The following is a 22,937-nucleotide window of genomic DNA, read 5'->3' as shown; positions in this document are numbered from 1 at the left end:
TTGTGGGGTGGAAGTGTGTGTGACAGGGGAGTTGTGTTTGCATGGTATGTGTTTGTGGGGTGGAGCATTTGTTTGCTCACGTACCCCAGTGAGCACAGGATGCCCAGGGTCCTATGCATGGCTTTCATTTCCCTGGGTCGCTCCATGCTCTTTCAGGACTTTGAACTGGAATTCAACTTTGCTTGGGAGTTTTCTGTGAGCAGCGTCCCCACACCCCCAACTGCTCTGCAGTCCCGGGGGAGTGGGGGGATGTTTAAAAATAGACTCCAGCTCTATGGAGAGGAGACGGAGCCATTCCTGGCACATTTCCTCCTCATCCTGTCACGCTGCCTGAGAAACAACCCCAACCAAGGAAGAGAAGGGCTCTTAATGGTGCTTTCCAAAGGCTGTGGTGAGAAATCGCATGACAGGGTGTTTGGCTGCCGGGGAAGCAGCTCAGACTGTCCCCATTTAGAATGGCTTGAGGGTGAGGGAGGGGAGTTAAGAAGAAACCCCAAGTCTGAGTCCATGTGATTGATCTCTCTGGCCTAGACATGTGTGATTGCATCTACAATCGTCTCCCAGTGCTGGATTAAAGAATTTTGAGGCCCTCTGCACTATGGAAATTGTGGGGCCCCCATCTTCACTCAAATTTGGCCTCCCTCTCCTCTCCTCTCCTCTCCTCTGCCCCCGGTTATATGACCCAAGCCAAACCTGAGTGGTGCTGTGACCATATGTGCCAGGCTGCCCGGTCACCCCCAGCCAGTGGTCGGGGGCCCCCCTGAGATGGGGGCCCTGTGCAAGTCCACTGAGAGCACATTGGTTAATCCAGGCCTGGCCCCACCTTTGTTGTCCCAGTTTTATCGCTGCAGAATCTGAGGCCCAGAGACAGGAAGGCTCAAATTTGCAAAAGTGGCCACTGATTTGGGGTGTCTCCATTTTTTGGAGCCCCCAAATTAGTGGACGCTTCTGGAAACACTGTCTTTTGTGATTTGCCCGAGAGCTGCACAGCTGGGCTGGAGGAGAACCCAGCAGCTGACTCCCGAGGCGGGTTCTTCTCTTCCACCCATGTCACAGCACTGTCACTCCACTGGCTTCAGAGGTACTGCTGATGTACACCCATCTAAGAAAAGAGGCAGTCCCCCACTCAGACCACTAGACCATCTGCTGGGCCTGAATGTGATCTCAATAACACCAGTGAGTAGAGAGCAAGCCCTCTGACCCGTAATAAACAGAATGCCATGTCAATATAGTGCCTGGGGATTTCTGAGTAATAGAATACAAGTTTTTGCAGACACAAAGAAATATACTTCGTGTTTCTACGGCAACTCTCATCTGAAAATCTTTCACCATTGCCCATTCATTCATTCATTCATTCATTCGGTCTTACGATATTCACTGCAGACAGGGAAATATTATCTCTGTTTTCAGCGGGGGAAACAGAGCTAGAGAGGTGACTTTTTTCCCCAAAGTTCACATGTCAAGTCAGCTGCAGGGTCAAGAACAGACACCCTGGAGTCCTGAGTCCCAAGCCTGTGCTCTAACCACTAGTCAAACTGGCCCCTGTAGGCCTGTTTGGGCAACCTGATAAATTCAGATGCTGACACTGCCACAAGAAGTCTCATTGGCTGCCTGGCTGACCAGTTACCAGGACCTGTTTCTAGGCCGGCTCTATGAAGGTAGGACACGGAAGCTTGCTTAGGGAATCTCTCTGCCTGAAGAGGCATCACAATGGGGCATCATGCAGCAAGGCCCTCTCAAGCCAAGCAACAAGCCAGACAAAGGGCTGCTGTGTCCTCTCCGCGCTGAGCGCTCCGATCCCATCTTGTAATCCCTTGTAGGCTGGTTCCCATTGTGTCTGGCAGGCAGCGAAGTTGTAGACATAACAGGATTACAAGTGTGAAGAAAGAGGCTCCCTCCCTGAGGAGATAATTCTTAAACCTCCCAGACAAGGGCAGAAACTGGCTCCCAGGGGGCTCGAACACAAAAGTGGGAAGGGATTAGGCTCCAAAACCCTGCGCTGCAGCTAAAGTTTCAACATCTTCTGTGGAGGTTTCTTTTCCTGCTGGTTGCTGTGACACCGTGGGACAGGTGGCTGTGGAAAGTCCAGCCTGGACTCCTCTCAACTGGGAGAAGGTGTAGGATGCAGCGTGTAGGATGCAGCATGTGGCACAAGTGATCTGACCCTGCACACCCATGCCTGACCTACAGCGGCACGGGTCCCAGATGCACACTAATGCTTGCTTCCTGAATGCCCTGAGCTAGTGGAGAAAACAAGACCACGCCGAGTGTCTGATGCATGGAAGTTCCTGGCATAAAATCCCCTCCTTGTCATCACCCACGCTCCACCATCCGAACTTGGGATGAACTGGGTGAGTGTCAGGGTTTCTTTTCATTTGGATGCAGCCCATGGAGGGCCTCATGCCCCCCCACTTCCACCCGAGTTCCAGGTTTGCATTTGACACTGTAGGTTTTCCAGGGGTTTGGTGCAAAATCACCAACTGGCCCCAAGACTGGGAACCTTGGCAACCCCTCTGTGGAATCTGGGCGGAGTGACGTGTTTGCAGCAAAGCATGAACCCAGGCAAGTTTCTTATGCTGTCAGAATTTGTTACAGGCATTTAACATGGATCAAGGGAGGGCTGTCTTGCTCTGCCACTTGGTTCAGAAACAGCTCAGAGGAAAGATGGTCCTGTGTTATACAACACGGGCCTGGGACTCAGGTCTCCTGACTCTGCCACTGTATTATGCTCTCCACACAGGGGACAGCGATCTTAAGCAAATCACTTAACTCCTCTGAACCCCAGGCCCTGTCGACCCTACAATGGCACAGTTACGGAGCTGGAGCTGTGTTGCTGTAGTGTAGATGCTTCCTATAGCGACAGATGGTTTTTTTCATTGCTGTAGGAACTCCACCTCCTCGAGCGATGGTAGCTAGCTTGGTGGAAGCATTCTTCCATCAGCCTAGCTGCGTCTATACCGGGGACTAGGTCGGCACAGCTATGGACTTCGGTGTGTGAATTTTTTTTCACAACCCCTGAGCGCTGTCAATGTGTAGACCAGGCCTCAGTTTTCCCATCTGTACAGCAGAGATAACAATACAAATCCACCTCACCGGGGTTTGGCTAGACAGAGGCTCACACTGACTTAGCAACAGAAAAACACTACTGCTCTAGTCCGCCCTTCTAACTCCCGGCACGCTCCGGGATGGAATGCAGGCTGCTCCATTTCCTCCTATGGGCTCAACCCGCTTGACTCCCAGAGGCACTGGTCCAGTAATGTATGCCTCCAGAGCACTGCTAAGGGCATAGCGGGAAAGGAGCTAATAAACCAACCGGATGAGAGGCACAATGAACGGCTTGAATGCAAAAGGGAGCAGGAGCAGAACAACAGAAGCCCTCAGCAGTGGAGCAGAGATGCTTCCTGCCACGAGGCGCCCAGGTCCTCTGATATGTGGTGGGTACTCGGGATGAGTCTGACTGGGGTGTTCTTCCCAGCCACCTCCACGCACCACCTCCCACTCTAGCCTACACATCTCACAAGACGTTCCAGCCAGGACGGCCCCCTATAAGCGTCCCACAGGTTTCCCCATTTCCAGCCTTATGAGCCACTCTGACGGTTACACCAAAGAGCCAGCCAGAGGATTCCAGTCAGGGTGAGGCCCATCTCCCCCTCCCTCTACTTCCCGCTCCGTACCCCCGCGAGCCCCGATGTGAAATGAGTTTGGTGGGCCTCAGCCCTGTTCCCCAGTGGACGAGTCTCCACACGGCAAAAAACACTACCGCAGTGGCACTACTTATCACAGCCATGGCTAGCTCTCTGTCTGTCGATCCGACCTGGCTGACAGGGCTCTTATCACAGCCTGGTTAGCTCTCTGTCGATCCAACTTGGCTGGACACCGATCAATCTGTCCATCAGTCAGGCTAACCTGTGGTGATTGACGCTTTGGCAGAGGGTGCGGACTGAGCTCCTCTCTCAGCCTTAGAGAGCATCCCTCCCACCAGGGCAGGGCTAAGGCACCTGGGTAGGCCAGCATAGAGGAAGCTTCCTCTGCCCTTCCCTGGGCTCTAGCTGGATGACAAAGCCCTGGCTGGGATGATTTAGTTGGGGATTGGTCCTGCTTTGAGCAGGGGGTTGGACTAGATGACCTCCTGAAGTCCCTTCCAACCCTGATATTCTATGATTCTATAAACAGAGGAGCATCATGGGCAGGATGGCAAGAAACTGTGACCAAGCAGTTTGAGCACCCCCCAGGCAGGCCCCAAAAGAGCCAGGAATGGACAAGACCCGCTTTGGTTGATACCACCCAGAATGCTAGGTTGGAGAGATGGAGCTGAGGATCCAGGCTGTATTAGCTCCTAAGCGGTGCGCAGCAGAAAAGAAAAGGCCGGTGAACTGAAAGGAGAGCAAAGGAAAGGAAGCTGGGTGAGGGGCAGGGAGGGTCTTTCCTTTTAAAACAAGGCCCTGAATATTTAAGGCAAATGCACGAAGTGGAGAAGGTCATGGGCAGGTTACTGGAGATCAGCCCACATCCAGCAAACTCTAACAGCAGAAAACAAAGAGCTTGCTGGCCCCAGCCTGCTGTCCAAGCGCCTTTCCCAAAACACACGGCTACCTTTCAGTAAAATTAGAACCAAAAGCAAAACATCCCCCCTCCCCGGCCACCACACACACTCACTCTCCTGAACCGGCTTCTATTACTCATCCTGTTTACACATTGCTTTCCAAGCAGACACATTCCCAGGCCTCCAGTGAGGAACTGGGCGTGTTTTCTGGGGCAGGTCTGGAGAAAATCATCTAGACACAAAGAAAATGAAGACAAATCTTTTGTGTGGACAAGAAACGTAAGTGTGAGTGCACGACTGTGTGGGTTTGTGCACATGTATGCATGCCCGTGCATTGTTTGGGTATGTTTCTGCACACATGTGTTGTATGTGCATGTTTGAGTGCAAGTGTATTGTGTATGTGTACATACATGGCCGTTGTTTGCTTATGCGTGGATAGATTTGGTTCTTGTGTGCATGTGTTGTGGGTTTGTGTACTTTTGGGGACATGTGCACACGTCTGTTTTGTGCATTTGTGCTCACGTGTGTTTAGCAGAGAAAACCACGCTCCCTCAAATCTGAACCAGATCTGAATTTTTCAGAAGGCCTCTCTATTCATAACAGGAAAGACTCAACCCCTGAAACCAAACAGCCCTTGAACTTTGGGTGCTTAAAATCCCAATCCAAATATTGCTGTCTTGCCCCGTGCTGTCTCACTGTGAGTCTTAAAGAGGTGTTTAAATAGGGGGTGATCAATAAAATGTCACCGCGAATGGAATTTTCATTAAAACAATAAAAAAGAGAAAGGAAACTTTCAATTAATTTCCCTTCCCAGTTCCCAGCCAGCTCTCGTGCACACGCTTATTAACACCACACAATCGCCACTCCCTCACCAGGATCAATAAACCTCTGATCTCATAGGAGACTGCGGGATCTTGATTCTTACAGGTGCGATAAGAACTGAGCAGCTCAAGGGCTCAGTAACAAGGCTTATGCCCCCAAGTCACTGGTTAGGAACCCAGTCTAGGTCGGTAGAGACTGACCTCTGCTCATTGACCCGTGTGAAATGGATTTGGGGGGTCTTAGTCCAGCCCCAACAGAGGAGTGCCGTGTCATACAAAAACCACAACACTAATTGCCCCCTTTGTTTGCACTCTCAGCCAAAAGACCAAGGACTGAATAGAGCATTGAGACTGGGCTTATTCACCCCTGCAAGGGCTCTCTCCACGCTTGGGTTAAGGTACATTGACAGGGAGGTTGGATTGTCATTGCCTTTCACTGTACATGCTCTGTGCAAAAATACAAGGTCTGGCTGGTGAATCTTGCCCACATGCTCAGGGTCTAACTGATCGCCATATTTGAGGGCGGGAAGGAATTTTTCCCTGGGGTCAGATTGGCAGAGACCTTGGGCGGCTTTTCTCCTTCCTCAGCGGGATGGGGCACGGGTCACTTGCAAGTTTAAACTAGTGTCAATGGTGAATTCTCTGTAACTTGAAGTCCCTGATTTGAGAACGTCAGTAACTCAGCCAGAGGTTATGGGTCTATTACAGGAGTGGGTGGATGAGGTTCTGTGGCCTGCGTTGTGCAGGAGGTCAGACTAGATGATCATGATGGTCCCTTCTGACCTTAAAGTCTATGAAATGGCGATCTCCAAGAACGTCAGTCTGCAATGTTTCATCAGCACTGAATTCACATTTGCTTTTTCTTTTTCTTTTTTTTTTTTTTTTTTTTTTAAATAAAGCAAAAAACCCAACAAGAGTCCACTCTAGATTAACACAGATGTTACCAGGCCCTTGACATAACCATTTCCAGCAGCAAAGTTCTGTCCTGGGAAAATCATGACTCGGGGCATCAAGGAAGCTGAAGTATCGAGCTGGGTGCATGTGTAACACCTTTAATCCACAGCTGACCTGACAAAACCCTTATGCAGCTTTCGAAATGCATTTCTCATCCAAAGAAGCCCTTTTCTCATCTCAGTGAGGATGCTACAGCAGCAACCTCACAAGGAACATAGTCTCAGCAGTGAACGTGAGTCTCTGTACCCCAGACGGTCACGAAGGAACATGGTGACTTGCACTGGGGATGGGTGTTAGCACCAGAGGAAGAGATTTCCCTGCTTTTCCCTGGCTCTCTCCTTTATCAACACCTGTTGCTAGAAACCATAGGCTCAAAGAGGGATTTAATACATGTTCTAAAGGACTTAAAGCCTTATTATAATAGGCGGAAAGGACAAGCATCGCCAAGGTCCATTCACTCCTTATGCACACAACAGCTTCTATGAAAAGTCAAGAAGAGGATGGCAAATTCCACAGGAAATTCACCCTTTCTGGACTATACCTTTGAAGGTCAGGGCCATCCTTTATCTGGCACGCTACCAGCACAGTAGAAGTCACGCAATTACAAGGCACAAGCCTATTTCTTAATTTTTGGTGGGTGGGTTTGTAATTATTAGTGAACCGTGCAATTAAAATACATGGAGGTCCTGACCTAATGACAAAGAATGTATGGGCGCTCCTGCCTGGGACGGGTTCCTGCGTCTGTCTCTCTTCTCTCTCCTTTCTTTGTCATCCATCTCTTCGTTCTCTCTCCCCTTTAGCTGGGTCAGCACCATCCAAGGAGGATGCTCAGTTAAAATGCAGCAGAGAGCCTCAGGCACAGAGCAACTAGCAGGAGGAAACTCACTAGTCACTGCAGCTGGCTGTGGGCTTGAGTGGCTGCAGGTACAGGCATTTCTTATCCTCTAGCCTTCTGGGGCCAGGGTGCACCCTGGCAGGAGGAGGATTAGCTACCAGGAAGCACAGCACTAGGCCAACCAGTCATGCCAGACCCAACACAAGGGCATGTGGTGCTTTGACGAATGTGTCTGCCTTTGAATGCGATTGTTTCTCATCTTCTCCCTTGCTGACTGATCTTCACCCTGGAGAGCCGCTGTTTTTCCTTTCTCTTATTCTCTTTCCCTCTCTCAGTTGGTTTCTCTCCACACGGTGCCTTGAGGATGTTAATGAACTCTCCATGTTGTAAGTATTTCATTAAAAAAGAAACCACCTGCTGTACGTACAGAGAAGACCCACATCCTTCTTAAAACAAATAGCTCCACTGAGGGATCATTGTACAGCCACCTTTTAAAACAGCCATCTCGCCCCCCAGGCAGGGCAGTGTTATGCCCCAGTCCAAACCCATCCTGTTTGGTTTCAGGGTATATTTTGTGGGGACGCTAATGACCAAGGTTTTGTTTCCATGTCTTGTACACACCCATGTGCCAGACTGTAGGCTGTGCCTGGCTGCTTCAACATGGCAGATGTAGGAGCGCACCGCTTGGAGGTGCTCAGGAAGGGCGGCCCAATGGTTAGGGTGTTGACTTGGCAGACCCAGGCTATGGCTACACTAGAGAGCTTACAACACCGATGCAGCTGCGCTGCTGTAAGCTCTCTAATGTAGCCACTCTGAGTCACTGGGAAAAAGCTCTCCCATCAGCTTAATCATTCCAGCCCCTGCACGTGGCAGTAGCTAAGTCAGTGTAAGTTATGTCACTCCGGGGCGGCTAATTCACACCCCTGAGTGACATAACTTATGTCGACTTAAGCTGTAGTGCAGTGGTTCTCAAACTTTTGTACTGGTGACCCCTTTCACATCGCAAGCCTCTGAGTGCGATCCCCCTTATAAATTAAAAAACACTATTTTTATATATTTAACACCATTATAAATGCTGGAGGCAAAGCGGGGTTTGGGGTGGAGGCTGACAGCTCGCGACCCCCCATGTAATAACCTCACGACCCCCTGAGGGGTCCCGACTCCTGCTGTAACGTGTACATAGCCCTAGTTCATTCCCCCGCTCAGCTACAGACATGGGCAAGTCACGTGGTCTCTCTATGCCTCAGTTGCATGTCTGTAAAATGGGGACATAGTATTTCCCACCTCACAGCGGGGTTGTGCAGTGCTCAGATACTGTGGTGATGGGGGCCATATAAATGTGCAAAGTTAGATAGCTAGAAAAAACATTCCAAAAATTCACAATTCTGGATTTAAAAAAAAAAACTGTCAGAAAAGAAGTAAACACAAAAGTGATGGGTGCTAGTTGGACTGCGGCTAAAAGAGGGTCGGGTGGGGGAGCATTTTCCAAGCACATTTTAAGTTAAACAAGGGAATTATTTATTCGCCTGGTGCGCACTGTTCATTTTTCTTATGCAGTTCTGTCATTTGGAAACGGTTTTGTATGACTAGTTTGAGACCAAAATAAACTCTGTGTTATGTGTGCCTGTTTCTAAATCAAAGAAATACATTATCAAGGCATTTTCCCCTCCCGCTCCCTACCCTTAAATTGCAGCTATTTCTCTCTCTCTCTCTGCTTTCCTTTTCTAAGCACGGATGATCTTTACATATTCACAAGGCTCCCCACGACAGTTAGAAATCAGAGTTGGGTCTGTTAGGCAGCTAAATGAGTTGCAATGAAATTCTATTCTTTTTTTCTCTTTTTTTTTTTAAACTAATCATGAAGCCATAAGCCACAAGGTCTGGACTGGACTTTTCCTAAAGTTCAAGGATGTTTAGATCCAGGAGATTTGGTTATTGTAGAAATAAGAGACCTGACTCTTTCTATCTTGGGTACTCATATGGGCTCCTATCACTTTAATAACTAAACCCCTCACAGTCTTTAATGTATTTATCCTCGAAACACCCCTGGGAGGCAGAGCAGGGCAGCACTATTATCCCCATGGTACAGATGAGGCACTGAAGGCTAACAGACTTGCCCAAGGTCATACAAGAAATCAGTGGCAGAGCTGCTAGCCAAGACTCGGCTTAGTGTCTTGCCACTGGGCCATCTTTCCCCTAACCTTCCCTATTGCCTTGCTCATTATGTCCTTATTAGAGCCAATTGAAATGATTTAAATTTTGAACATGTTCAGTGAAAAAAGGGGACATGATTTCTGCACAGATTTACACTAAGTATTGTTCCATGTTTGAGCCAGCTCTAATTGTCATTCACACCGGTGCAAAGCCAACGTGAAATGCCACTATTCTGATTCACCAGCATTTTACACCCATTTCCACAGGTTACTAGAGTCTTGCTGCAAAGTCACAGCCCGATCCAAATGTCACCAAATGCTGGGGGGTGTTCGAATGTGCAGGTCCCCTTGCGTTTGCTGCTGGTTTGGAGTTACACGCACCGAAAGCCTCTGAACAAAACTGATCATTTTGTCACGTGGTGCACTGGATGTGTTTCTTTTCTTGTTGTGTATTCCCTTTATTGGGTGTCTCTGGACTGGGTTCCCTTATTACCCCTGAGGCCGGGTCTAAACTAGACATTTTTGCCAGTATCAAAACATCAGTTCGGAAGGTGATTTTGTTATAACCTTTCGTTACCAGCCAAAGCCCTAGTATAGACACAGTTATTCCAGCATAAAGATGCTTTTGCCCAGCTAGCTAATTTCGCTCACTGAACTGGTATGAGCTATACCAGCAAAAGCATTCTTTTGCCAGGATAAGCTACGTCTGGGCTATCATGGTTTGTCAGTCTAGCTACACTGGCAAACCTTTCCTAGTGTAGACCTGGCCTCGATCAAATACTTTCATCAAAAGCTGCATGGGTTAGCAGTTTGATGTGACAAAGAGAGGATGTGAAAAATCAAGTCACGACAGATTCTTCTACCTGGGCTTCCTGCAGCCAATGACAGCTGCATTCACCGGGGCAAAACCAGAACGGTGTGGCAAAGAAACAACATCCGGGAAATCTGAAAGGCTGCCTGATGCTTCAGCTTTACATCTCTCTGTGGTCTCAATGCGTCAGGCTTTCTGTTCTAAGTCCCACACGCGGATTGCAGCTAACCCCGGGAGTTCCAAACCCGGAAACTAACACAGATTTGAAAAGCAGCCCACACCCCAGCTCTTCCTTTTTTTTTTATCTTTCTCAATCTCTCTTCCTCTAGTCAGAAAACAGATGAATGCTGGGTATTAAACAGCAGGAAATTCTACATTTGGGCTGCCACGCCCTTCCTTTATTCAACCCATTGCACATAACATCTGCAGCATTTGGAGGCCAATTTTCAAGAGCTGGGATTTTCAAAAAGGCTCAGACTCCTTTTCCCCCTCAGCCTGCGCTTCTCGTTGTGACCCACGGTCAGATTCTCAAAACAGCTCAGCGCCTATCATGCACCCAACGGGTTGAGCTTTTGAAAACCTGGTCACCTACTTTAGGGCCTAAATGGGAGCACAGCTCCTTTGAAAATCCAGTCCATAGCATGCACTAAAGATCATTCATTTCCCCCAAATCCCTGCAATAACAACTACTGCCATAGTCTAGCGTGCCTTTCAGCCAAAGAACCTAAAGTGGCTGACAAACTTTGCCAATGTACATTCAGGGATTACCAAAATGCAGCCATTTCTGGGGTGAACTGCCTACTGTACACACCAACACTACACAATGGTATAGGAGAGAAAGCAGCGACGACTATTGTACTGAGTTGTGACGCTGTAGGAAAAGTTCAACACACTCAGAATGAACACAATTGACGAAACTGAAATTTGGCCAGAACATCAGAGATGCCCCTAGCATTCACGTGAAAATTGCCTCCAGGTAGTTAATCACCACAAGGGGTCAGGACTTCACTTTTATGCCGGATGAGAGACAAGCATCGAAGAGTGGGCTTATTTAGAGTCTTTTATTTATATAGATTCTGGCCCACTGTCTTTAAGCAGAGCAGCTCCTGATTTACACCAGCACAGCTAAGAACAGAATCAGTCCCACCGCCTCCAACCACTGCGGCTCTTTGCAGTCCCCCCCCCCCCCCCGAGTTCGTCCCATCCTACAAGGAAAGGCGGAAGCAGCTTTCTCTGTGGCAATAAGGCCACAGCCAATTTCTGTGAGCCTGTCGGAAAGCTCAGATCTCTACCCAAACCATGTGTGTGTTTGTGAGAGAGACAGCCAAACAAGGGCTAAGGATGATATGAAGAGGCAGCCTGGAGCAATGAAATGTTCTCTCTGTTTTTAAAGAAGCTCAATTAAATACACTCAGACTTGTGGTGGGATGGGGTGAGGCCAAGCTCTGCCCCTCTGCTCTCCAGCTCATGGTTCCAAACATCAGCCGCACGGAAGAACTTCCATGGGAGAAACTGCAGCTGGTCTCACGTGAGCTTGTGACTGGACATCATACAACATATGAGCAAACCGGCCTGACTGTCCCTTCGGGAGAGAGCCCTCCAGTGCACATTCCCATATTCTGGTTTGGCCTCTTCCCCATAAGACCAGCCCGTCTTCTGTGATCAAGGAATCAGAGGGCTCTTCTGGCCCAACTACACTGCACTGCAGTACGGTCGGATGACATTCGTATGGCTTTGTCCTGGAGACCTGAGACTGGGAAGTGCCCCCCACCCCCACTAACGGAATCGACATGAGGTTCCGTCTCCGACTACCCACCAGCCATCCATGTGCTGGAAGCGACTCGGGAGCCTGAAATCCACATGAAGCCAGGGGACACTGAACGGCTTTGCTCCCAACTTTGTCCCAGCATTGATATTTGCATTCAGTAGCCACTGAACAAAAACCCACGAAGTTCAGGGCTCCCTTGCAGGGCTGCCAACTCTTACGACATGCAGTGGTTTTCTTACGGCTCCAACGTGTGGTTGCTATGTAAGCGTCGCCACTTCATTCCACGGGGGTTGTGAGAATCTTTATTTCCCCAGAGTTCTGATCCGGGTGGGTTCACACCCACCGAGTTTCACTTTGAACAAACTCAACCGCAAAACCAAACGCTGATGAGGCCACAACATTTCTCACCCCACGCTCCTACATCTGGCCCTAGGCATGCCTGAAACGCAGGCTATTCGGCACTCTACCCTGGGCTCCGAGAAACATGCGAGACACTGATGTGAATTTCAGGACTGGAGCAAAACGTTTGGGCCTCACTGTGGAAGTTTTGCCCGGCTCTAGGAAAATCAGCCTTGGCTTAGTCTGTGGACTCTAATCCTCTACATGCTATGACCTGAGGCCCCGCACCACACACACAGACACACACGCTCTTTATAAATGTTAGATGTTGCCTCCTACCAGAGTTTCAGCTTACTGGGCCGACGTTATATGGGATGTGGAATAAAATTACAGCACTGATTAGGTGCTTTTCCACTGTAACACTGTACACTAATCTCTCCCTCCTCCAGCCCCAATCCTATCAGCCATAAAGGTTGAATGAAACATCTGCTTGTCTCCTGCAAGGACAAGGGAGGGAGCTACATAAAAATCCCTGCAATCAAGAAATGGAAGCTGGTAGGGATGTCTTTTATTTAGGACCTTCCCCCAAATTTCCAGGGAATGACTAAAATAAAAAAAATAAATTAATGGAGATATCTTATCTCCTAGAACTGGAAGGGACCCCGAAAGGTCATTGAGTCCAGCCCCCTGCCTTCATTAGCAGGACCAAGTACTGATTTTGCCCTAGATCCCTAAGAGGCCCCCTCAAGGACTGAACTCACAACCCTGGGTTTAACAGGCCAATGCTCAAACCACTGAGCGATCCCTCCCCCCAGTACTGGGATGGCACGTGGTACAGCTGTCAACACTAGAACTGTGCAAATAATGGATGTTTAGGCTTGCTGACAATTCAGAGAAAAAAAATTAAAAAAATTAAAATGTGTTTTGGGTCAAACCGAAGAAGAATTTTTAAAAAAAAATTCAGCAAATCAGAAAGTCGGGAAAAAATGATTTTGGTTTTGATAACGTTTTCTTCCACCCAAGTTGAAATGTTTCCTTTTGATTTTGAAGAGTTTTTAACAGGTTTGATTTTTTTTACGATAAAGCTGAAGGAAATTTCTAAATGGAAAAATTTTGAACCGAAAAATGGAAATGTTTTGATTTTTTTTCTGAATGTTTGGTTGGTTGGTTTTCTTTTATACAAACAATTCAGAGAAATCCACATGAAATCGCAAAACATTTTGGTGTCAATGAATCTACAATTTTTCACCAAAAAAAGTTATGCCCAAAAATTTTTGCCCACCTCTAGTTCACACATCAACCCATCCAGCTTCAGTGCTTTCTCTCTCTCTTTACCTCACTCCTCTTTGCTTTCCAGATGCAACTTAGGGCTGGGCGGACCAGGGTGGATAAAATTAGAACAGTGCAGTGCCAGGAGGAAGGATGACCTGGTGGTTAATGCACAGGGCTAGGACTCAGGAGAGGGGGGTGTTCTCTTCCCAGCTCTGCCACAAACTCACTCTGTCACTTTAAACACAATTTTCACAAGTGACCAATGATTTTATGGGCCTCTGTTTTGGGGGGCCCAGCCTGGGGCTTACTGGGCCTGGTTTTTGGAAGTGCTAACCACCCACAACTCCCAGTTAAGGTCAGTGGGAGAACACCTCAGAAAATCAGGCCCCCCAAGACGTCCCAAGACAGGCACCCAAAATTAGCAGACACTTGAAAATGGGGATCCCCTCCCTCTCTTTGCCTCATTTCCCAGTTCCATCAAATGGGAATTCTGCAGCCCAGGATGCTTCACTAAAAAGGAAAGCGCCACGAAAAATGAGCTGTCAGGAGACGCCTGAAAATGCACAGTTGCCCGAAGATGCTGTGGAGGAGACACGGAAGAGTTAATTGCCGTGGGCTTGATGCTTCTGTCTATAAAAGCCAGGCAGATCCCACAGGATCTCCCGGTAGCTGCTGCCTAGCGCTGGAATCACTGATTCAGCAGGAAACCCGGCAGGGCTATTCCCACCTCTACGTGGAAAAGCTTCAAGGACGAACAGTCCAGAACTGCGCTTCCTGCAACTCCCAGCGAGCGTCACTGGGAAATTCTGACACATGCCCCTTCCAGGAGTCTACAGGCCCAGTGCACTTACCCTACTAGCCTCCAACAAGCTTCCTACGCCCAATACATTTCAATGGGGTTAAAAGATGTGTCCTATTTTTCTCCCCATGGATCCAAGCAGCAGCGTGCCATGGATCCATGACAATGTTTTCAGTATGATTCTCGACCCCGTTACACTTGGTTTGGGGGTGGGGGGGTTGGCTTGCTGCCGTGCGCTGAGCAGGGGTCTCCATTGAGCTGCCCGCTCAGGTCTTTTAGGTAAATGAGGAGAGAATCTGGCCCACAGGATCTTAGCCCCATGGTCAGTGGGGGTGGAGAGAGTGGGTGAATGGTGAAGGCAGGAGCAGGAAATGTGAGCAAGCAGGGGAATCGGAGGGACGTGAGGAGCGTAGAGAGACAGGAAATCACAATGTGAAGGAGAAACAGGGGGAGGGGAAGGAGAGAGAACAGGCTGTTCCAAACTTGGCTCTTTCTATGCCCAGGAGCATCATGGGACAAAGCACTGGTGTGGGGCAGGGAGGAGGGAAGGCACTGAGGCAAACAAGGATTGTGCTGATAAAGCAAATGTGACTCAATCGCACGCTTGTGCAAAGATGTCACAACAGTCCTGAGAAATTACAGGCTCCTATTTCATCCCTCAAGGGCCAGCGCTGTCCTGGCTCTCACAATGCGCTCTGTTCTGCTGTCAGCATCTTTCAGCAAGTGCCCCTAATTTACTGGCTGGGAACCCATGGTAGCACTAGGCGATAATAGGGACAGTGTAGTGCGGGCCACTGGGAGCTCTTGGGCTAGCAGAGGGCTGGCTGGCAGGTTTTAAATGAGTAAATACGGTGACCCTTTCGCGTCCATACTGTACTGACTTGCCATTGCTGTTAGTGGGGGTCCGGTAATCCAGAGCATCTCTTATCTAGCTGCCCCACACATCTTTCTGCTCTGCCCCTTCCCCCCGCCAGAACCTCCCTGCCAGGTCAGCCTTGCCACAGCCAAGGGGTGCCCGTTCTCACAGACACGAGCGCCTAGCTTACCCACGAGGGGCTGACGGGAACACTTACAGGCCGGTGCGAGTGCTGCCGTCCCCTCGCCAGGCTCAGTGCCCACAGCTCGGTCACTGCATCCCCCAGGCCGTCCCGCACTGCACCGGGGATATGGGAATGGGGGACACCCCGACCCCCAGGCATGAGGGAGGGGAAGTGGCAGGTGAGTCCCTGAAATAGAGGGGGCTGGAAGGGTGGAGGGATGGAGGGATGCAAGGAGTCCCTGGTGCATGCATTGAGCTTGGCCGGCAGAAGCTAAGAAAAAGTGTAACCTCCCCCAGTCAGAATCCGTTCTGGCTCGGGGCCTAGGCCACATTTGAACCTGAGCCTCTGGAGGAGCTGCCAGGCTCCGTGCAGTAGCACTCTGGGCCCAGAGACTCTTGAGTTAAGAGCAAAAGACCAAATCCTTCACTCTTAGATACTTATGTGGCCCCCAGCACTACAGCATCTGAACTCCTCCTCATCATTCGTGTAGTTATCTGCCCAGCGCCCCGGCTAGGCAGGGTACTGCTATTATCCCCATTGTACAGATGGGGAACTGAGGCACCACAGCTAAATGACTTGCCCAAAGTCACACAGGAAGTCTGGTGGAGCAGGGACTGAAACCCAAGTTTTCCAAGTCCTAGGCTAGCCCCTTAACCATCGAGTCAACCTCCTCAAACCCTTCTCCAGGCTAGCTCCGCTGTTACTTCAAGGGATGAATTTTGCCACTCTCCGAGCTATGGTCCTCCTCCATCCCACAAGGCATTGCGTGTGTGTTGAAATGCCCACACTGCACCAGATGATGTGTATGTATGGGCTCTTTGCACCAGACTTGATTTTGCTGTTGCACCGTGGTCACATGTCCTTTTGAAGCGATGGGTAGGGAAGTGGTACATTCCAGATGTGCCATCCAACATGTGTTGAGAGTTCTGAGCCCAGGCTGCTGGAATAATTTGTATATTTGGAGTGCTGAGAGCCATTGAACCCAACTGTAAACCCTATATATGATGGAAGCCACTTCAAGCCAGGGGGTGCTGCTGCACCCCCAGCACCGCTAGTCCCAGCACCTATGGCTGAGCCCCACTCCTTGCTATCCCAGCGAGACAGAGTCCATTCCACAACCATGCACCACGCCCGATGTTATATTTAAGGGCAGCCGATGAGCCTGTAATTTTCCCCCTCTGGTGAAGTGCAGAGTTTGAGCCTCTGTCCCCACACTGCTGCGCCGCTGCTGTCAATCATCCCAAATGGCATGCCCAGAAGAAAAGCATCATGGGCCCTCAGGTTGTTGAGGACTATTATGGCCTTTTAATTACACTGAATTGGTTTTATGGGTGACGGGCAAATTGGAAATTATCTAATTGCCCTTGAGGGGGTACTGCGCTTCGAGCGCCGCAAAGCAGATCAGGATTCAGTGAGCTGGGTTTTTCGAGGAGGAGCTGAAAACGTTGGGCTGGAAGTGAACAGAATTTGGTTTCACTGGTAACGTCCCAAAGGGCCTGACGATAATGAGTCACACACGCGGAGCGGGCGCTGACTGCACAGGTGAACACAGCAGCCATTGAGCAATGGATCACACATAAATTTGGACAACACTAGGGTTACAACTGGCTTTTTTCATACAGGGATTTCAGTTCCCCCCTGAAGCAGCCACTAGACCTGGGTGGAAGAGAGCTTGGTTGAGCACCTCATCTGAAGTCCAGCACATCCGCAACAGCAAAATACCCTACTCCTCCAATGTCAGCTGCAGGTACAGGCCCAAGTTATTGGGCAGGACTCAAACTCACATCTGTTGGGCTAGAGAACTCACAACTGAGCTACGTGGGAAAGGGCATCTATTGACATGGAGAGAAGATGCATTTCTGAAGCTGACGCTAAGAGGAACTCTTAACTACTTGCCGTTAGCGCGTAAGTAGCAGCCTTCCTCAGGGTTATTGCTACACAACAGAAAGCCAAGGGGGAAAGGAGAGTCTTGTGGTACAGGTATACTGAGCTGGGACTGAGATCTGGGGTCGTTCCCGATGAGGAAGAATGCCGCAGACTTCCTTTGTGCCCTTGGGCAAGGCACATGAAGTCAGACTTTCCAAGTGCTCAGACCCCAGCAGCTCTCATGCTGACACTCAAGTCCAGATTTTCAGACGGGGCCATTTACCCATTGTACTGAGCTCTTTGAAAATCTGGCCGCCTCTTTTGGTGCCTAAATGAGAGCTCTGAGGTCTTTTGAAAATCTGATCACTCCGTGCCTCAGTCCCCCATCTGTAAAATGGGGACAATAATCCTTCCTTTCTCCCACCTTGTGTCTATCTTTTTTATTTAGAATATAAGCTCTTAGGGACAGGGACTGTCTCTCACTATGTGTATGTACAGCTCCTGGCACAATGGGGCCCTGAGCTTGATTGGGGTTTCTAAACACTAGTGGAATACAAGTAGATAACAATAATAGTAATTTAACTGTGAGGGAGACAGATCAGTAGCTATCTCTCTGCGTTCCTATCTGTAGTAGTGGAAAAAGCTAAAGGAAGAACTGAAGGTGCGTTTAAAAAAAAATATTCTAAATCCAATCTAGGGAACACAGTGTTTGTTGCAATTGCTAAAGGAGAACAACTGTGCTGAGGAATTTGCACTGTTAACTAGAAAGCATTACAAAAGCCTTGCACACCTGGACTGGGATGGTGTCAGGAGGCTGGCAGCAAAGGAAAGTTTACTCTCTGCTGCATGAAGATTGCAGTATTGATTTAACAAATCAAGGGAAAATTTGGCCCAGACCTTCTGACCTTCTCTTGCCCAACTCTCCTCTCAACTTAACACCGGCCCCCTTTCTGCAAACAGATCAGTTACAGCAGCAACCGGTGCAGTGTTGATTGGTGCTAGTGAGTTCTGATAGCGGCTGAAAGCTCATATTACCCCTATCACAGTCAGCATTAACCCTTTGAAAGAACACCCATCCCACTCCATCCATTGCAGGGGGGCAAAGATGCTGTCAATATTCTCTCCACATACTGCCGCAAGCGACTCCAGAGAGTCCAGATACCAAAGTCTCAAGGCGACTACAGAACATCAACAGCCAGCCGGCTCCTATTTCCAGCGGGTATGAACTCAAAAGGCCCCAAAAGTCGTCAGGTTGACCACAACAGCTGACAGATCTCATTGGCACTCCAAGCCCCGTGGGGGCGAAAGGCACTACAGGAATCTAAGCTATTTTTATTAATTGCAGAGATCGGCCAGAGGCAGTCAAAACTGATGGGAAACTGCCAAATTTATATTAACAGTGGCAGATCCAAAGAGGTGGGCTCTCCCCTCTCTTCATTGGTGGGGTCTCCCACCTCCTCAGCCTCAGGCTACGCTACTGCAGGTGAGCTTTGCTTGTCATTAAAATATTGGTGAGGATTTTACTATTTTTATTATTTAATATTTGCATTGCCGTAGTTCCTCTGAGTACCAGTCCTGGTCCCCACGGCGCTAGGCGCTGTACAAGCTCAGAACAAAGAGATGCGTCCAGCCCCAAAGAGCTTACAATTTGCACCTGCAGCTTTGTGGTAGTGAAGCCATAATAGCAGCGCCTCCTGGGTGGCTGCTTTTCTTCCCCAGAGTAAAAACATCTGATTGTTTAGAAACGAGTCTAATTTTTGGTGATGATTATAGGGACTGTCCTGCTACACAGCAGCCCCAACCCACTTAAACAGATGCACCTAGGCTGCTCTCCGTTGTCAAATGAGGACAGGAACACCACTGAATTCACTGGGAACCACCCCAAGGTAGAGTGAGGACAGAATTGGGTCCAACGTCCTTTACACCTGGCTTGCTAGGAATCCAGATTTGCCCCTAAAGGAGACAAGCTCAAATTTGGTGCTATGCCTTGAGCCCCGAAGATGCAGCCTGGAGGAATGGGGGAAAGGTGGCTTTACACCATCTTCGCACCCTCTAGAGTCTGGGGCCTGAAACTGCCCCTGGTGTAAGTTAGAGCAGCCCCAGTTGTGCTAACTTACAGCAGCCTCCCTGGGGCTGCCTGGCCCAGAATCCCTGTAGCAATATACACTATGGGCATGCCAATTTGCCAGCCCCATCTCTGTCAAAGCTTGAGAAGGAGGCAGCATACGCTTCTTACGGTGGCTCTATGTTGTGCCTGCATCAGGGCAATTCTCCTCTGGCCCATTACTGTATATTAGTGGCCCGTCCCTACTCCCAGAATAGCACATAGAGGCCAGGATCTGTCCCACAATCCCAATTCACCGATGGAGTAGAAGTGTGCAACTCTACACAACTCAATGGAGCTGCACCAGGGTTGAATCTGGCCCTGTATTTTAGCTAGGCTTGTTGGTTAAGAAGAACATCAGGAAGTTTCCAGAGCAGCCGGTCATGTCTGGTCTCCCCGGCAAAGGAAAACCGGCAATGTACATACAGCCCGAGCGGCCTGGGAGAGCAGGAGAATATGGACTTATCTGGTGGAGTTTCTTTAAGACTAGTTTCCAGGAACACTGGCCTACAAACACCCGGCCAGAGAGATGCTATTACGGTGCAGCGTGCCTGCGTTACTCCACATTTGAGATCATTACAGTCATTCCCTTGGCATCGTGGGGTTTAATTGATCCAACATGGCTGACTTTCATGCTTGCTTGTCACTATGCAGCTGGCATTTAAAGCCCCTGAAGCTCCAGCAAAAGGAGAGAGTGCTAGATCAGGTGGCGTTTCCTATGACCCCCATCCTCCGGGCAAATCATGAGCTTTTTTCCTTTTCTCCTCAATCTTTACTGACTTCAAGCCTTGGTCTCCCCTTTTATGCCATTTACTTTTCTATTACACGGGTGACTATTTTCTCCCCTTGGCAATAAAAATCTCTCTCCCCCCTTCTTCACCTCAACCCTACAGTCGGCTCACCTCTGAGTTCCCCAGGAATCATCTGAGCACTCAGTGCTCACACTTTGCCATCAGCCTTTTGAACCAGTCACCGACACTGGAACAAGCCAGAGAATTTGGTGAGAGGGGGAGATGTGCTCTGTCTCTGAAGGCAGCATTTCTGCTGTAACTGTTAAGCACTTGGAGGCCTTGAGTTAAAATAAAATACAAGGTGCGCAAAGAGAAAAGGCATTTCACTGACTCCCGAGCACACTATTCTTTTGGCCCAGATCCTGGTCTTCTTGGGGAATCAGCCACCTCCTATATAACAGAAGCATGACGCCTAAAATCTCAGGGAAGCGCCAGCTATTTGAAGCAAGGGATCTTCTATTCCTGCTCTGGAATTACACAGTCCCAGTCCCACCCACTCAGGAATAACAACACCCAACTGTGCTCCTCTTTTCGCCAACTGGAGCATGCTCCAGGACAAGTCACTGGCCTCAGGGCTACTGCGGCCACCCACCCACTCGCTTTCTGCACCGCAGCTGGAGGACCGGGGGAACATCAAGCCTGAGAACCGGGTGCCTACGTGCTGCAGGAAGAGGCCTGACAAGATAGGGAAGGCAGCTGCCAAATCCAATTCGCCTTCGCTCCTCCTGCAAGCTAGACAGAGCGCTCCTTTTAAAGAGACAGGACCAGATTTTACTTTCCTGCAAACCCGCTGCCTTCAGGGACCTTGTGTGTCAGGGAGAGCAGGATCCGACCGCTATGCTTTCCCCTTCAAATCATCCGTGACGTAGCTGCCTGTGGCTAATGAAAAGAGTCACGTGGCTACTGACAGCAATATATTAATTACTACTGTACTGTTGTTTTTGTTCAGTCACTCTGCCACTTTTGGTCACTGGCTCTGACCCCTACCAAATACTAAGAACTGGGGTGGTTTGGAACTCCCATAAGCCCCAGGCTGTCTGCAGCTGCCTGGAAGCAAATGACAGCCTGTTTGGAAGTGGCCTCTGGGCTTTCATGTCTGGATTGGTTCCAGGCCTAATTAGGATGTTCCAAGTCCAGTCGGATAACCTCAGTGATTCCAGTCCGGAAAGGTCCGGTCAATGGCCAGTGGACTTCAGCATTCCAGGCATACAAGGAGGTCTCTGGATAGATAAAGAGGTCAGGGGCTGCAAAGGAAAGGACCCTTCCAGAATAGAAAAGCTTGGTTCACACACACCCTAACCCTTCCCCAATGGAATAGCAGTTAACCCCTTCTGTGCCATGGGCTCACACCCTATGCTCAGGTTACCCTACCTCCTGCAGTTACCAAACCCAGCCCTGCATGAAGACCCCAGTTTGGCAGCCAAGGAAGCAAGGCTCAAAGTGCAGCAGCAGTGAAAGAGATAGGGGAGTTGTCTGGATGTCTCTAGCATCCCCTCCCACATTTGTCAGCAAGCAGGGGTCACATCTAACCTCTCCCCCTCCTTCCACTCCACTCCTTTCAGCACTGACAGACCTGCACTTGCAACAGAGTAATGTACAAAATCTGAAGATACTGATGCAACGTGTCATGACAAAGGGTGGGCGTTCTCTCGTGGGGGCATATGCAAACAGCAGGACGCAGTGTGGCAAATCTTTGCGAGGATAAAGCACTCTAGCACCAAGTGGCATTCAGATACCAAGTCCCCATAAAGTTCCAAAGGTGCTACACCACTGAATCTCAGACTGACTAGTAGCCCAGGTAATCCCCAGCGTTACTCATCTACAGCTGTTAATTACAGAGTAGCACAATGGCAGATATTTTAGAATGCATTCCTTATAAGAGGGGAACATCGTGTGTTGTGCCCATTTACAAATAGGGAAACTGAGGCAGAGAGGGGGGAAGTGACTTTCCCAAGGTCACAGAGCTGGAATTAGAACCCAGAGCTTTTTATTCTCAGGCCTGTGCTCTAACCATCAAACTATCCTGCTGCTTAGTGTCGCCACTAAACTAGCATGTCAAATCATAACAGATGCCCCCTTTACCACCCCAAGCGTGGAACCAATGATTGGATAATAATTATTATTGCCATTATTCACATTTGGTGCTTTTCTTTCCTGAAAGCCAAAGCGAATCGTGCAACCAGTAAAGTCGCCGCTAATCAGGCAATTGACATAAAACACAGTGTGGGAAAAGTTTTGAAATCAAGGATGCTGGGGAAAATATCAAATCTTATGGAGCGTGCCATGGCCATCTTTAATGATCATACAGAAAAGACAAGATACCTCTCCAGTCTTTTGGATCATCTCTGAAAGACCCACACAGTAAACTATCGACCTGAGATGGATGAAGGGCTGATTTGAACCTGGGGTGCAATGGCACCATATCTGTGACCCAACTCCCCTCTTAAGGCCATTTTCACAGCAACCTGACTCAGAGGAGAATCAGGCCATTGGTGAGTTGCATGGAATACAATTTGTCAATAATGTAATTTTCTATAGAATGACACAAGCAAGAAGAATTGGACTACATCAGTTGCAAAGGGAATACCTAAAAACAACTTAAACTAAAGCCAACCACCCCATAATTCTTGGTTTATATGATGTCTTCCTCTATCCGCAGCTGTGGTCATTCCTCAGCCACTGCATCTTGCAACAACCTGCACTCTGCTACTCTAAGTAGTGAGAGTAAACTCACTAGAGTCAGGGTAAACTCCTAAGAATAATGCAGCTAATGTTCACAATGCAGTAATTGCCACGTATCTCATCCACACCTTCCAGCTGATTTCCTCCAAGATTAATAGT

General features: G+C 49.0%; 1 protein-coding gene across 2 annotated transcripts in view; it reads right to left on the bottom strand.

Annotated features, from left to right (window-relative positions):
• RXRA (retinoid X receptor alpha) overlaps positions 1-22,937 on the bottom strand; it is a 218,727-nt gene that overhangs the window by 76,369 nt on the left and 119,421 nt on the right. The gene's annotated exons all lie outside the window — the stretch shown is intronic.

Source organism: Terrapene carolina, unplaced genomic scaffold (genome assembly GCF_002925995.2).
Source record: "Terrapene carolina triunguis isolate 2854851 unplaced genomic scaffold, T_m_triunguis-2.0 Scaffold238, whole genome shotgun sequence".
Lineage (NCBI taxonomy): Eukaryota > Metazoa > Chordata > Testudines > Emydidae > Terrapene > Terrapene triunguis.
The sequence above is the reverse complement of the archived record's forward strand: the minus strand, read 5'-3'. Positions and strand labels throughout refer to the sequence as shown.